The 18,161-nt window shown below is 35.1% G+C and overlaps 1 protein-coding gene across 1 annotated transcript in view; it reads right to left on the reverse strand.

Moving 5' to 3' along the window:
- The window catches only part of LOC129228590 (SCY1-like protein 2), a 96,737-nt gene that overhangs the window by 18,331 nt on the left and 60,245 nt on the right, over positions 1–18,161 (reverse strand). The gene's annotated exons all lie outside the window — the stretch shown is intronic.

Below are 18,161 nucleotides of genomic sequence, written 5' to 3' on the forward strand. Positions count from 1 at the left end.
TCATATAAAATAAACTATCGGATCTTGAACGAAAAAGATATAACTCCGCAAGTTCCGATACCATTTTGAAAGAAAACGCAATCGGTATTTCCTCGAAAGCAAACTCGTAATCTTCGAAATCGAAAGACATGCAAACGGTTTAAATCTTCTCACTACGTAACTAACCTACAATGTGGGAAGTTCTCAGATGTGCGGAATTATTCATTCAATCGAACGAATGCCGTCTCTTGGATTCTATCTGAATTTCTGAATGCAACAAGTGGTTACTCTTACGGTAACCCTGGTTTTAAGGTTTAAACTCAGCGTGGTTCTGCATTCTAAAAAATGTTTGTAGCGCCATAACTGGCGAGATACATTTTTTTTTGTTCTGCAAAGCACGAAAATACTCGAAAATTTTGCTCATAATCAGAACAACGGAAAAAGACATGAAAATCCGTAAAACTTCTGGGAAATCTGAAAGAGTTGGCAGGTATGATCCACTCGTTAAGCACAAAGAATTATGAATAAATATTGTTACAAATTTTGTAAATAGTAATTGTTTTTATGATTAATGTGTTGTAATCTGGCTAATTTTGACGTTTGTTCCATTGTTTTTCATCTAAAATTATCGTTGTAACTTAACCTGTAAATAGTTTCTCGTAATGAACATACAACCCCCTTACATTCGAATGACGTATATAGTCTCCTATTAAGATTTGTGAATGGAATAAAAATAAAACATCCAGAAAAAAATAGAATTTTGTCGAACTTTCCAAAGCGGTATAAAACGCCGTGCGTCCTGTGAATGAGGGAGAGAGTCAGTTTGCTTTCTAACTGGAGTCTCGTTTTCAGCCATTGCGCTGGAAAGTGTACTAGCCTTTGCGCTGTGTTTTTGCTTATTTTGATGTAAATACGTGTGTAACCGTTGAGTTTACGGTGTTAATTGATATTTGCCTAATTGCTATGATTAATAGTTGCTAACGATATTTCTTGTACATAGTTGCAAATAAATCTATGTTTTCTCAAGAACTGTGTCGTCATTTAAAGAAAGTTTGAAGTTGTACCGAACTCGTAACAATATGTATTTTAAGGTCACTATTTCAATTAGTTCTTAGGTAAGTCCGGTCCGACGATATATCAGACAGATTGAAATCTGAATATTGTTACCGCGGTAGTAAATATACAGGGTGATTATAATTAAAGTCCCATTTTCAAAACGCTGTAAAAATAAAACCACTGGTCAGAATGACGTCAAACTTCAACGGAATATTATCGAAAAAGGGGGGAACTTGATGGCAGAAGAAAATAAATAGTTAAAATTTTTAGCAACAGATGGCGCTGTAAGCATCATAATTTAATAATGGTCAACTACAAATGACAAATAAATCATAAAATATTACCTAAGGTGTAAACTATACTTTAAAACACCGTACTACATAGCGTGCACGAGGGTACAGGTGTGATACTGTTAGTTAAGTAAGCCCATCTAACATAGCAAGATCATATCACATCGGATGGGAAAAATCGGTTTTTAATTGTCCTGAGGCCGAAAACCGCATAAAAAGCATCAGTAAAAATTTAAATCGGTCTTTAACCCGGGAGAACTCGCGGTACTTTTCGTCACACGAACGCTCGCGGTGGGCTCCGTAGGCCCGGAGTGGTTATTTCCGTAAATTAAGTTTGCAAAACAGAAAAAAAATGTGTTTTCAACACTGAATTATAAATTGATAAACAGCCTCTATAATATGTTTTAAAAAGTAAAGTTTAAGAAAGTTTTATGATACATAAATCTAAATCTTCTTCTGAGCATTACTGATGATCGCTTTACTGTTCTGTGTCAACTTCTTCTTCATCATCTTCATTAAGGGAGTTCTCATCAGTTGAAACCTCAACCAACAAAGTCTGCAACCTTTTCATTTCATCTTTGTAGCTTAAATAGCGATGCATTTCACAACCTCTTTCTTTACATTCACAATCTGAAAGGAAAAGCGTGAGCGTTCACTCCGGGCCTCTGAGGCCCAAACTGGAATTTTCTGGGGAAAAGTGGGAATGTACATTCCTGAAAAGCATGTGGTCAGTATGTAGGTCACCTCGAACGCAGCTACTATGGACCTTATTCATTTCCGTTGAAGGGGTGATTTTTGGCAGCGTAGTTTTGTAATGACCGGACCTGAGAGGCCCGATGCGAGTTCTCCCGGGTTAATTTTAGTGAGACTGGCGTAAAAGATGTTCAGTATGATGTACCCCGTTTTCTGTAACAAGTTGAAATCGAGAAACAGCATGTTCTACGACTGATTGAAGTGTTTCCGGGTCACGTTTAGAATGTGTTGCGCGATGCATGCCTTCAGCTCAGCAAAGTTTGCAATCGGAGCACTGAACACAACAGCTTTCAGATAGCCCCATATCCAGAAGTCACACGGGTTAAGATCAGGTGATCGGGACGGCCAGGTCTTTCATTGAGACAGTCATAGTGAACTTCTCAGATGCGAAATGAGGAAAAAAACGTGTATTTGGCGTTTTTATAACAACTTCAATGAGTCGTACGCATGACAGGTGTTTTGATTTATATATTCTGACACTTGCAGCGCCATCTGTTGCTAAAAATTCCAACTATTTATTTTTCTTCTGCCATACATTTTCCCCCTTCTTCGATAATATTCCGTTTAAATTTGAGGTCATTCTGACCAGTGGTTTTATTTTTACAGCGTTTTGAAAGTGGAACTTTAATTATAATCACCCTGTATATCGATATATTACGGTATACCGGTATATCACCCAGCCCTACTTGATACACTATTTCTGAATTCTTTTTGGGAGTCGCTTAATAAAAAAGTCAGTGAATGTACGTTGGTGACACCAGACCTTATGGGAGAAACTTCTTCCAACAAATAAACTGACGAGTGAAAACTTAGAAAGGATAAAAACATAACATACATGGTGCGATCCAAAAGTAATGAGCCTTCGTTTAAAAAGATAGATTTATTGAGCTGATCGGTACTACTGCCTAATCGTCTTAAAAATAGGCACCTTCTGCAACAATATACTTCTGTAGGCGGCTTTTCCAGGACTCAAAGGCATCCCTTAAGTCCTGTTTCGAGGTATCTGCAAGGTCTGCCTTGACATGTGCTTGGATGTCCTCGATGGAGTCGAAGCGTTTCCTTTTCAGCGCTGATTTTTATAGTGGAAACAATAAGAATTCAGGAGGCCACAATTCCGGACTGTAAGAAGTCTAGGGAAACACGGGAACGTTGACTCGGATCTCCTTCAAACAGAACTCTCGGCACAAGTTTCGCGCAGACTTTTCGCATGTGCAACTTCTCCGTAGCAATGCGTTGCACCGTTGTTTCCGATGAGTCCAGGGCTTTTGCTACTTGGTAGATACTCAAACACCAGTCCGTGTTCAAAAATTCACACACTCGTTGCAATTTACGTCAGTAAGGGCCGAGAACGGGCGTCCAGACTGCGGTTCGTCAGATCCCACTTCCTGGCCTTACGAAAGGACTCGTGCCATTTTTCTACTTGCGATTAGGACCGACACTCAGTCCCAAGTGCTTGTTAAAGCATTGCAAACGTTTGAGAAGGAAACCGGAAGCACAATTTGATCTCTTTGCGTTGCTCTGACAAACTTTTCATGTCGCCGTGTCACGAATCACCGTATAGGGGTTACTGTTAAGGTCGACGGTGCCGCCCCAAAAGGTGGGAGGCAACTGACCTGCGTTGCGCTGTAAAGCCAACAACCCTCTGCACCATGGCTGTCAAGCGGAACGGGCTGCAATGTGTGCATGCGTCAGTATAAAGTGAGGCTCATTACTTTTGGATCGTACCATGTATTCCAAAGTTTCTAGTATATGAGAGCCACTACAGCAGGGAAAAGTCCAAGCGGAAATACTTGGGCAATCACCTAAACATTTCTGCAATGTACTCACTATGTCTTCTTATTCGCCGGATATTGACACTTGTGACAAATTAGGTTGTAAATTAAAAGAATGAAAAAAAAAAAAATACAATGAAATTTAAGTTAAAAAAAAAAAAAAAAAAACACTTGGTAGACCATTCAATCAGACATGATTTAAAAGAGGAAATTAACTAAAAGGCCGTGCTAATAACGGTTATAGAGTTTTTGAGTCTGATCTAGTGCTTTCTAACCCCAGATTTGAGGAGCTCTCAAAGTTTTTACTCAAGAAAACTGTGAACATTAAATCGTACTATTCTTGACGCAACCAAGGATAACTTGCTGTTTGTATGCTTTGGATGAAGTGTTATCCGATCGAGGAGGAATTGTAATTACATGATGCTTATTCAAATGGGCGAATGAAAATTTTCAAAATTCTGAAAATCGTGTAGAAAATCTAACAGTATAAACTGATATTTGCAGTGGCTAAAATTGGATTCACTCTTTTTCGAGACATCTGTATGTATGTACGGATGTATATGCGTCCGTGCGTATCTCGCATAACTCAAAAACGGCAAGTCATACAAGATTAAACTTTTACCAGTGACGAACGTACTTTATGGAGGCACTCTTGGCGACAGTCAATAATGGGTCATTGCTACAACATTTGTATTAGTAATATATTGAGGGATTCTATGGACTGATGGTTAAAGAAAACTGTTAAAATTATGCTGGTACGAAAAAAGGGGACTATCTGTTCTCAAATGTGTCCCTTTTTTGTTCCCAAACGTGCCCCGTTGTGTTCTTAAATATACCGAATGTGTTCTTAAGTTTAAATTCGTAAATACCCTGAGTAGGATGCATTTCATACGCTTTCGGAACAGGTTCAGAACACATTTCACTGCTCTGTCTTTTTAAATGAGAAAACATTTCAGAACATATTTAGGAAACTGGATCACTTTTTCTGAATTAGGGTGTCTTAAATGTGTTCCCAAAGTGTCTTTCGACAAGATCTTTCTTTCATGAAATAATATCAACCGCTTTGTGTTATTACTTTGTTAATCTTTTACTTTGTTAATCTTTTACCTTTAATTAATTACTTTTGGAAAATGATCAAATTTATGTTTTTATATTTCCTCAAAAAGGAGCAATTTAACAATACTATTTTTTGTTCGCATTTAAGTCTTAACTTTAGCAATTCCTAGTATTTTTCCGTTAAAATTTCATTTCGATTTTATCTTAGTCTCTTTGTTTTTTTTTTCTCTTTGTCTGAAACGTTTTCCGATACACACATTCGTACAAGGGTTTTTCCAATTCGAAGAAAACTATAATGGAAAAGATTATGTCTGGTAAAACCGAAATTCTTTTCAATTGTTCTTCAATTTCGAAGATAAAAACCATTCCTTTAAATAAAGCTTGAAATGTGAATAAGAAAAAACCATCCGCTAAGAACAAAATTATAGGGAGTGAAATAGGAAATAATATAAATATATTTCACATACATTTATCTAGGTTGGAAGATATAACAAGCTTGGGGTGAGAAATCAGGTAAAAATCAATGTAGTAAAACTTGGTTTATTCAAAAGATGGCGCTGTTGTCATTCGTTTGCATAAGTTAGGAAAGTCGAATTTCAAAGAAATTTGTTTAACAGACTGGGAACAAAAGCTTTAAATATATCGATTAAGCATCAGAAAAGATTAAGTTTTTGTGTTTTCGGATCTGAAAAGCGAATTGTGTGCTATGTTATTTTTTACTTTTAACTCCATTTCTTTCGGAGCAAAAGAGAAATATTTAATTTTTGAGAAAATTTTATTTTTGAGTTTTCATCTGCATTTTAACTTTTGTAAATCCTTCAAATATGTTCGAAAATTTATTTTCTTCTTGTTTTTAAATAAACAGTTTTCCAGTTCTTTCTTTCGTTCGTTATAACTTGGTATTAGTGACACCGAATTTGATGTAAGCTTTTAATAATTCATTTTGATCTTAACACCTTTTCTGCTGTAAAGAAATAAAAACTTGTTTTGTTATTGATGATAGGAATTTAATTTTTTTAAATATTAAACGCCAATTTATTTTTCAACTCAGCAATCAAAACAAATTCGTTCGATATTCTTTCTTCTCTCTTTCTTTCGTTACACGTTGGTTAAAAAATTTAATGCGTTGTTCGATATGTGAAAAAATGAAACGAATAAATTATTTTCATTGTCTAAGCCAATGGGGTCGTTTCCAAAATTTTAAAAGTATTTTTTTTCTGAAAGAACATGCTTAAAAACATAAGATCTAACCATTTTTTGATAAATTTGTTTACGTTTAATATTAAAAAAAAATTACTTAAATCAGAGCGCTTTCATGTTTGTGGCTTCTGCCGATGATATCACAAATGATGAAATTCCATTCTGTGTTGCCATTCACAGTGCAAAACATTTAATTCGCATCTTTACTCACGTGTATTGGCAACGATATGTTTGGTATCAAGCGTAGAGCGCAATTTTAACTCGCTGCTTGATTATCATAACGTGGAAAAGTAGTAGAAAGATACGGAAAAGTGCATCATTTGTGACGTCATCAAGATCACGCCTTGTTTGAAAAATCGGACATTTTAAAAAATTAATTAAAAAAAAAACTGTTGGGAAAATGAATGTATTTTTTGGGTCCATGTTATTATTTTTATTATTATTATTATTTTTTTTTTTTTTTGTTCATTCTATCCATTTCAATGACTAAAAGAAGAACTTTTGACTAAAGGAAACCACCCCATTGTCTAGGAACTGAAGGAAACGATTGTATTGGTTCTATCATTCTGCCGTGGACAGGTAAAGGGATGTAACTGCAAATTTTTCATTTTCTTGCATTTTTGTCGGATATTGTAGGTTAGTTTTACTGCACAAGCGTTTTGTTTAGTTTAAAAAAATAAATAAATATATCAAAATTTGAATTTTGACATCTTGAATACAAATTATGTTTTTCGCAATCACGAGTGTGTGCGTGCATGTAATGTAGGCGTGTGTATTTGTATATGTGTGTAGGTATATGTGTGTGTATGTAGAACATTGACGCAAGCTGAAGACTGTTTTCGCTAGAGGACCAGCATCAGGAGGGCCCGGCCGACGGTGGTGCTACAGATGCAGGCGGGGGGAAATAAAATCATAGGAACATCAAAAACAGTCAAATGAGAACAATAAGCAATGTGATTGCTCAAAAAAAAAAAAAAAAAAGTACTCGTAATCGGTTCATTCGTTTAGGAGCTGCAGTGCCACAGACAAACGCACAGATAGTCAAACTGCAAACCTTCTCCCTTGTTAGATCCGGGGTTAATTTTCATTTTATGTTTCCATGGTTACCCTTCTTAAATCCATCTTTCTCATTTTAAGTTATTAAACGTACAGGGTGATTCATAATGAATGGGCCAAAAAGAAGAGCGCAGTGTGAATGCCGTAATGGATTTATTCAGCCGAAACAAATTTATTCTGCAAGTACAATTATACAAGTTTTATTTGGCAACAGGGAGAAATTATGGTATGACGAACTCGCCGCTAGAGTCGCTGTTAAACAAACTGTCGTCCGTGCTGGAAGAAGCTGTCCCGAATTTCATTTTGCAGGAAGATGGTGCTCCCCCACATTGGAAAAACAGCGTGCGTGAGTTCTTGAACGAACGTCTACCCCATCGCTGGATTGGCCGTGCTGGGCGACATGATTTCACGTGTCTTCATTGGTTGCCGAAATCACCAGATCTAACGCCCTGTGATTTTTTTTTCTCTGGGGTTTCGAAAAAAGAAGGTGTTTATGACTCCACTTCCTCAGAAGACTCTCCGAAGAAGTGGATAACTGCAGTGTTGACCGCCATCACAGGGGATATGCTATCACGAGTCAGGCAGGAGCTTGATTACCGTGTTGACATTTGTCGTGTCACCGACGGGGCACATATTGAACACCTGTAGAAACTTGAATAAATGTAGTTTTGAGGTAAATTCGAATTTTCTAAATATATTAATTACAACGTTCACAATCATGTTTTCTTTTTGTCCCATTCATTATGAGTCGCCCTGTATTTTAATATCTGTCGTCATTGTTTGGAAGGGACATTTTGCATGATGTTTTTTTTTTCTTAAGCCTGATTGTTGAATATAGTCACTTGACCAGTAACGTAAATAAGGGTTGTCAGGAGTGGCTCTCACCAGGGGGCGCAGCATCCTGGGGGCGGCATTTTAACTGATTTAGAAAAAAAAAATTAAGAGTTTTTTTTTTTTTTTTTGACTATAAAATTTGAAAAATGCTTTAAAAAAATGAAAAAAAAAGAACTCGCAAAAAAAGAGCTAGGGCCACATACATAACATCTACTGAGAAGGAACATTGGGCATCATTGAAAACAATTCTAAAAAAGAAAATAAAGAAAAAGATTACAATGCTGCCTCCTATTTGTCGAATCAACTAATCAATATGTTCCAAATACAATTAAAAAAAAAGAATTTGGAGGTCACAATGACCTCCGGTGATTTCCCATGTGGCCGACCCTGCGGGGGGGGGGTGCAATTTCTTTAGTTCGCCAGGGGCGCTAGACCCCATAGTTACGCTACTGCAGTTGACACAATTTTTATTTTCAAGGTAGACAGGGCAAAGCCGGGCAATGCAGCTAGTGAGTACATATAATCATGTTTTTGTTTTCTTTTGCATTTTTCTCGCAGAACATACTTGTTGCTGTAATAGAGGTAAATCAACAGGTGATCGTAGAAAAAAGTTTTTCAATATGCCGGAAAGATATGTCGAGATCTTGAAAAACAATATTGCTGTATACATAACAGAAGTTTCCTATAAATATTCAGACGAACCAAATAACCTTTTAATTTTCTGCGAGGCCGTGTGGTTGCCGCTAGTTATTAATAAACTTGTTAGTAAAAAGTATCTAAATTCATTTCGTGATTTTCTTAACCTTTCCGATAGATAAGGTGTAATTTCACGGGGATAGAAGATAGATTTCAGAAATCTGTTTTCACACTCAACAAGGCATATTTGTCATAAATAAAAACTTAAGCCATTGCAAGACACTATTTCTAAGGGATTTTTTTTCCCTCAAAACGGGACATTATGCATAGGGGATATAGTATTGGGACCTATCCTTATATGGACACGATTCAAATGGAATTTTTGGCAGGCGGTTTCGTACAACATACTTTTAATAAACTCTTTTAAAAGGTGTTTTCTTTAGAGGTATAGAACTTTAAGTTGGCAACACTGTTTGATATGTGTGCCATTTTGATAGCTGTCACTTGTTTTGTGTTCAGTTCGGTTTGCCATTTCATCATGAATAGACAACAAGGCGGTGCAACATGCCACACAGCGCGCTTCACAATTGATTTATTGAAAGAAACGTTCGGTGAACGAAAAATTTCGCGTAATGGACCCGTGAGTTGACCTGCAAGATCATGCGATTTAACACAGCTGGACTACTTTTTGTGGGGCTATGTGGAGTCTCTGGTCTACACCGATAAGCCACAGACGATTGACGTCTTGGAAGAGAACATTCGCCTCCTTATTACTGACATACGGCCTCTATTGCTGCAAAAAGTGAGAAAATTGGACTTTCCGATTAGACTTTCTCCGAGCCAGCCGAGGTGGCCATATGCCAGAAATTTATTTAAATAAAAATGGCAAAGAATCATCTTTCGAATAAAGCAACATTCATGACAATTAACAACATTTAACTGAGTTTTATTTGAACTTAAAGTTCTCTGCCTCTAAAAAAACGCCCTTTACTTGTCTACAAATTATTCATAAGCAAAAATACCCTTTCTTCCGTTGTATTAGAGCCGAGCAAAGATAAAAAAAAAAAAAATAATAGTTGTGCGAAAAATACAAATTATTAGTAGAAAATGCTTAAAGACGTTCACTCAACGACTTTCAGAAGGATATTCAGTCTCCCTTTATGTTTTTACTTCTTTTAACCACAAAAAGAAGTATTGTATTCGCAAAAAAATTTTCACTCAAAAATCGGCCTTAATTTCTATTTTGCTCACCCCCGAATGATTGTTGGGTTTTTTCGACTCGACCACATGTGGATATATGCGTAGGAACGTACAGACACCCGAAATATCCATTTTGACTATTCCCGAGTTAATTACAACGAGTTTTCTCGTGACGTCTGTATGTACGTATGTGCGTATGTATGTGTGTATGTATCTCGCATAACTCAAAAACGGTATGTCCTAGAAAGTTTAAATTTGGTACGTGGACTCCTAGTGGGATCTAGTTGTGCACCTTCCCTTTTGGTTGCACTCGGATGTACCTAAGGGGGTCTTTTGCCCCTTTTTGGGAGGAAATCATTGTTAATTTCGAAGTAAACTCAAGTGGTGTTATAATTTGGCGGACACTTGGCGATATATTTCCAGTGTTTTGGTCACCAAGTTTTGTCGCCAACTTGGCGACAAATATGGCGTTTTTTTTTTAAATTTCAAAATCTGGTTTTGATTTGGCCACTGTTGGTGATATTTAGAGAGTAAACTATTGATTCACATTAAAATTGCCAATAATGGGAAAATGACATTAAGTTGGAGTAAAAGGAAGTCATGTGATGCACTCATAAACTCGTTTTAAAAAGAAAGCGATATAGTTCAGCGTCAACATTTACGTTTGTTTACAATGGGATAGGCCACCTGAAAATGGGACTGTTGTTATCAAAACGGGACGTATGCATGCCCATCCTACTTTCTAACAAAAAATGCCAGGGTTCTATGGACTTCAGATCTTATTTTAATGTGTGAATAGTCTGAATTTAAATTAATTATCATATATATAATAGCCAATGATTGAGCAACGCTCCTGACGTCATCAACAATGAAACTCGCGCCACGGCATGATAATTTGATAATATTTTTTTTGCCATTGTTTGACATGCAGGGAATTGTCACTTTATTGTGACAAGGCTGAACTGGATCTGGTCACTTAACTGTTTTACTGGTGAGCCATTCCATTTCAGATCAGGCAGGGTCTGTCACATGACCATCACCGATTTTTTTGAAAAAATTACAGTAGTTACAACTAAAGGACATATGAAATATCGCAAAAGGATTTTGCAAGAAATTTTTTTTTTCTTCAGTTATAGCCTATTAAAATTCTGCACAAAATCCGCCATTTTGGAAAAAACCGGCAAAACACTCCATTTCAAATGGACATTATTTCAAAAGTATTTAACCTATTTGAATAATTATTTTTTCTAAAAATAAATAAGGACCCATATATCCTCCAGACATCGTTTTTAAAAGTTTAGTTAGGTTTTTTGATAAAGAAAAAAAATCATTTTTGTCGCGAAAAAACTGCATTTTTACCGATTTTATGATTTTTTTTCTCCATGAAAAAAGTTTTTTTTACTAAACGGAGTTGGCAGTCTAAAGACCTTATATGATAGTTTCATAACATATTTTATTATAATCCTTGGATGCCTACAGCCTCGGAAATAAAATTTGAAATTTTAAAAATTTTCAAAAATTAGCAATTTTTGAAGTGATTTTACTCAAAAAACCCATTTTTTAAAAATCTAAAAATCGGCTCATTTGAACCCCATATAATGCTAAACAAGTGGGTAGACACCGCATCCCGTATTTTTTCCCATAACATGTTTTATGATTTTTTGAAAGTGACCTTATCGCCCGTGGCATGCATGTAAAATAAAAATTTCTAATAATTTCAGTCACTGAAAATCTGATGAAATTAATGCCTAATAGCTACAATAATGGTGCACTTTATAAAGCAACAAATAATATTTTACTGACTTTTAATAATGTAGCAGTATCAAACCGCTTCTGATGACCCAGTCAATTCGTCTTTTTGTACTTCGTTATATGAATATATTTTTCTGCTGATCAGCGCCTAATTGTTATGGGAGCTGAGATCCCATACTTCCTTATTTGTTTCATTCAAATTTTTGTATTTTTGACCGAATTCAGGCCACTTAAGCATTAAAATAAGTTCTGAAGACTATAGGGATCCTGACCTTCTTTTGTTAGAAATTGGATCCCTGGCTATAATAGCTACCTTTGGTGATCTGTTTGGTTACCTCAACTTACAACCATGTTCAATTAATTACTTCTCTCATAAAACAGTGGGCTTTTTAAATTCTTAAACTAGAAGTGAGTTTTGCGGTATGAATTTAGTATACATATTCTTACGTATAAAAGTAATCATACTAGGTAGGATCCAAAAATTATGTGACAACATTCGCCAATGTCAAACCAAAGCACGAAATTAAAATTAATCGTTTTAAATGCATTGTATTGTTCTTCCCTTTGATGGTTTCCCCTGTCGCGTAATTGAGTTGAAGAGAAAGAGAATTGAAGGAGAAAAAATATGATTCGTTGCTGCATATGAAAGTAACGGTGAATGCATAGCTTTGGAGACAAAATAAAGTAATATTTATTTAAAAAAAATATATATATAGATTTCTACTGTTACTGATAAAGTACATCATTATCGTAGCTATTAGTCATTAATATAGTCACCAAAGGCTCTTCTATCTAAAGGCTACACACAGTCTTACAAAAAGACGAATTGACTAGGTCATCAAGAGCGGTTTGTTTCTGATATATTATTAAAAGTTAGTAAGATTTTAGTTGTTCCTGATAAAGGGCACCTTTATTGTAGTTATTAGGCATTAATATAACCAGAATTTTAGTTACTGAAATTATTAGACATTTTTATTTTACATGCATGCCATGGGCGATAAGGTCACTTTCAAAAAATCATAAAACATTTTATGGGAAAAAATACGGGATGCGGTGTCTACCCACTTGTTAAGCATTATATGGGGTTCAAGTGAGCCAATTTTTAGATTTTTAAAAAATGGGTTTTTTGAGTAAAATCACTTCAAAAATCGCTAATTTTTGAAAATTTTCAAAATTTCAAATTTTATTTCCGAGGCTGTATGCATCCAAGGATTATAATAAAATATGTTATGAAACTATCATATAAGGGCTTTAGACTGCCATCTCCATTTAGTAAAAAAAACTTTTTTTTCATGGAGAAAAAAAATCATAAAATCGGTAAAAATGCAGTTTTTTCGCGACAAAAATGATTTTTTTTTTCTTTATCAAAAAACCTAACTAAACTTTCGAAAACGATGTCTATAGGATATATAGGTCTTTATTTATTTTTAGAAAAAAGAATTATTCAAATAGGTTAAATACTTTTGAAATAATGTCCATTTGAAATGGAGTATTTTGCCGTTTTTTTCCAAAATGGCGGATTTTGTGCAGAATTTTAATAGCCTGTAACTGAAGAAAAAAATTTTTTCTTGCAAAATCCTTTTGGGATATTTCATATGTTCCTTAGTTGTAACTACTGTATTTTTTTCAAAAAAATCGGTGATGGTCATATGACACTTTTCATACCTGCCTGCCTGATTTGAAATGGAATGACTCTGGTTAGACTCCTCATTTTAGGACAAGGAAGAAACGAAAAAGGGTCAACAATGAACACTATCTGCTGGATTTTAGGGTTAATCCACTGGAGTGATGCTTAAATTTCAACTATCAAAATATCACCAATTGCTTCGTTCAAATGTAGAAGCAATTTTTACCCGTCATACCTCGACGGACGATTTTCTAGTATTTATTAATTCATATAAAATGGTTAGGGCGTCGGAGTTAGAGTTGGACTGATTTTGAGGTAAAGGAGTCGTAGGAGTCGATCATTTGCCCTTCGACTCCGCAGCTCTGCTTTTATCTCACGAGGATATGCTAATAATCAGATTACAAGAAATTGGTTCACCAAAAAAACCACAAATCTGTCATTAAAAGCTTTTGCAATAGACAAAAATTCTTGATCCTGTGAAAAAATGATCATGACTGCACTATAAAGTAAAAGCTACTGAAAGTGTCGCTGCGTGTGGAAAAGAGAAATAAAAATATCGTGAAATCTTGAACACTAAAAATCTTGCCAACTTGTCAAAAAAAAAAAAAAAAGAATGTATTTAAAATTAACAGTGATTTTATAGTGATATATTTTATAACGGGTTGCGTGAGCAAAAAATAGACTTGATTTCTCCCTTACGAGTAGATACAGTTGCAGTATACAAAGTACATCTTTGAACTAATGATTCAAGCAGTAGTTTTAAGTTGTAACAAAATGAATAAGCAAATAAAAGTCATCAATAAAATAAATATGTTCAAAGTAAATAAATGTTTTCTTTAAAAGCACAGCAAACGCTTTAGCTTTCTACCAAAACTCGTTTTACACTAATGAATTTTTAAATTCTCTGTATTGTAATTTTTATTCGTTTAGCATCTTGTTTCGTAACGGTTCCGAAGGGAAAAAAATAGAGAGATTATTAAATTATTTTACCTGCAATTATTATTACTAAAACATTTATTTTCCGTAAAATGAAATAGTTTGTTGCACTCAGAGAACATTTGATTTTTTTTTCTCCCAGTAAATGGAGCTTTTACTGTTTTCATTTCTTTTTGCTTGCTATAAAGCCACAGCTAAAGAAGCTTTACATTAAAGATTATTTTATTTCTTAATTTTATTTAATAATAGTATTTTAATTTTTATTGCTATTTTTTACTTCCTTTTACAAAAAAGGAAGTATTGTATTCGTGAAAAAAGTTTCACTCAAAAATCGACTTTAATTTCCATTTTACTCACCCCGAATTGAATATTGAGTTTTTTTTTTTTCGACTCTACCACACGTGGATAAGTGCCTAAGAACGTATAGACATGCCAAATATCCAGAATGACAATTCCCGAGTTAATTACAACGAATTTTCTCGTTACGTCTGTATGAACCAATTTATATGCGTATGTATGTCGCATAACTCAAGAACGATAAGTCCTAGAAAGTTGAAATTTGGTACGTAAGCTCCTAGTGGAGTTGAGTTGCGCACCCCTCCTTTTGGTTGCATTCGGGTGTTTCTAAAGGGGTCTTTTGGCTCTTTTTTGGGGGGAAATCATTGTTAATTTTGATGTAAACTCAAGTGGTGTTATAATTTGGCGGACACTTGGCGATATATCGCCTGTATTTTGATCGCCAAGTTTTTAAATTTGGCGATTTTTTTTTTCTTTTTTGTTCAATCTGATTTCAATTTGGCCATTGTTGGTGATATTTAGAGAGTAAACTATTGAATCACATTAAAATTGCCAGTGATGGGGAAATGACATTAAATCGGAGTAAAAGGAAGTCATGTGATGCACACATAAACTCGTTTTGTTTGCTTCTTAGTTAAGCTACTTGGGAAGTTGAAGATTTTTTTTCAAGTTTAAATATGTGTTTTTCATTTTCCATTGTTTTTTAACTAATAAACTAAGAAAAAATCGTCACATACTCACCTCTGTTGTGAGATTTTTAAGCTCATCTTCAAACAAATATTTCATCTAATGAAAACCTATTTCGTCAGTATTTAAAATCGTTGCTTCCAGATTGCTCAACCCAAGTAGCTCAGACGGTAGAGCAATGGTTTCCGAAATTTTCATACCTGCTCCCCCTTTTGTAATACAAAAATTGTTCTGTCCCCTTTAATTATTTTAACAATCTGATTTCTTTAGTGCAATCCTGGCGTTACAATTTACTAATTATGAAGATTTACTTAATTCTTGTTTTTCGACTCCGATTTAGTTCGACTTCAAAAATTTAGTAAGAGGTGCGTGCCCTTTACAAAAATTCCATGCCTCCTGGGGTAAGCGCTCCCCACATATCATTGAAACCACTGTGGTAGAACATTGGAATAGAAATGGTCTTGAGCTGGATTCCAGTTCTTTTTCACTTAAGTTTTCGCATTTCAAGTCAGTAATTGCAATTTACAATGCTGAGTATGGGTCTAAATCACTTGCTTGTGTTGTTGTATCTCAAATACACTACTGGCCGTTAAAATTGCTACACCAAGAAGGAATAGTCTGAATAAAACAAAATTTTGCACACGTGATGGCAACATTGACACTCGAAAACGATTACAAAATGAAAGCAAAATGATCATTTATTACTGGAAAAATCTCACATGAATGGAGGTTTAAGTACCCTGTTGCGCCACCTCTAGCTGGAATGTAAAACCCGATACGGTCGAGCATTGAGGTACAGCAGTTTCGTACGATGTCTTACGTCTTCTCGTACCACAGTTGCTGTAAAAGCGCCACTAATTTGATCAAACATACAGGCTGTCCAATTTACCGTCTCAAGTGATCCCAGATATGCTCAATTTGTGACACGTCACAAATCGCAGACCAGAGCATCACGCAGACCAGAGAAAGTGATAATGCGGAAGAGGAAATCCCTTTACACCCTTGCTGTGTGTGACCGAGCATTGTCATGTTAAAAAATGGTTCCTGGGAGCACCGTAGTGAGTGCTAACAGATATGAGTTTGATCGAATGAGTGGCACGTTTACAGCAACTGTGGTACGAGATGACGCAGGATATCGTAGGAGACTGTTATGTCTCAATGCCCGATTGTTTCGCTTCAAGTACATCGTACATTCACGCTAGAGGTGGCTTAACAGGGTACTTAAACCTCCATTAATTCGAGATTTTTCCAACCATAAATGATCAATTTGCTTTAATTTTGTAATCACTTTCTAATGTCAATTTTATTATCACGTGTGTAAAATTTAGCTTCATTCTGGCAATTTCTTCTTGGTGTAGCAATTTTAATGGCCAGTAGTGTAGCACCTAAAAATAGCATACATAATAGTGACCAATATGGTACTCTTTGTGCGAAAGGAACGTCGTGAAACGTCACTGTAAACCCAGGAGGCACAGTAACGTTTAAACGTTTCATAAACTTTTTAAAATAGTTATACAAACGTTAAAAACTATTTTTAAACGTATACGAAATGAAAGTTTCAGTAACTATCGAATGCCAGTTAGTGTCGTCTGCAGAAAATGATTTTGCAGTGACGTCTTCATAACGTCACAACCTTACCGGCCACAAAATTTTTCGATGTCGCTGTGAAATAACATGAAACATCCCAAATTTGTCACATCGTGGCTCATGGTGAGACGTCATCATTCTGTCACTTACTGGCTGCGAGTATCGAGACACTTTGCCGTGTGATGCTGTGCTATCATCAGAGGCATTTTTTAAAACCTCAATGGTGTTGTTTCCTTCAGTCAAAAATACTACTTTTAGTCAGAAATTGATAGAATGAGCAAAAAAACATAGACCCAGAAAATATTTTTATTTTCCCAACAGTTATTTTTAATTATTTTTTTTAAATGTCCGATTTTTCAAACAAGGCGTGGTCTTGATGACGTCACAAATGATGCATTTTGGCGCATTTTGTACCGCGTTTGCACGTTATGATAATCAAGAAGTGAATTAAAATTGCGCTCTGCGCTTGCTATCGACCATATCGTTGCCAATACACGTGAGTAAAGATGCGAATTAAATATTTTTCTCTGTGAATGGCAACACTAAATGTCATTTCATCATTCGTGATGTCATCGGCAAGATCTGTAAACAATGAAAGCGTACCTATTAAAGTATTTTTTTTTTAATATTAAACTTAAATAAATTACTTAAAAAATTGTCAGATCCTATGTTTTTAAGCATGCTCTTTCAGAAAAAAAATAGTTTTAAAATTTTGGAAACGACCCCATTGTCTGTAAAATCTTCCTTCAGCCCCAACAGAAAAACAATGAACAATCACATAGTACCCACGTTTGAAGTAAAATCTCCAGGACAACTAGTAGTTGAAATACCAAGCTTGCGCTTCTCAAGGGAGTAGGGGAATGTGGGGCAAAGTGAAATAGTGAAATATTTCCTGTTTTCCGCGCCACTTATCTGGCAATATTTTAACTATGTCGAAACACAAGTACAGTAATCTCGGTGGCACGGTAACCGCGGATAAGCGAAAACCGCGGATAATCCGAATAATAGGTAAAAAACGATACTTAGTGTATTCAATAGATAAAAAATATTAATGACACACGCACATGCATTTAAATTATAACTAAAAACATTGCTACATTGCATCTTTTTAACATTGAATATAAAAAATATATGTAAAATCTAAAAGCAAACAACACAATCATGAGATTAAAAAAAAAAAAAATGTGAAAGGACCTACGGATAATCCGAGCCGCGGATAATCCGACCGCCGATAATAAGCAAATGATAATACATACAGCCATTTTTGAAGATTGATACTCATATTGAATTGTTTTGTTGTAAGTCAAAAAATATTTTTGCCATTTTAAAATGGAAAAGTTCTTGTTATTAACATTTTAACTATTAATTGAGACGAACTAGTTATTTGGTTCAGTATTTATTTGTTCAATATTAAGCTTATTTTTTTTTATTTAAAATGCTTTG

This window comes from Uloborus diversus, chromosome 8, assembly GCF_026930045.1.
Source record: "Uloborus diversus isolate 005 chromosome 8, Udiv.v.3.1, whole genome shotgun sequence".
Taxonomy (NCBI): domain Eukaryota; kingdom Metazoa; phylum Arthropoda; class Arachnida; order Araneae; family Uloboridae; genus Uloborus; species Uloborus diversus.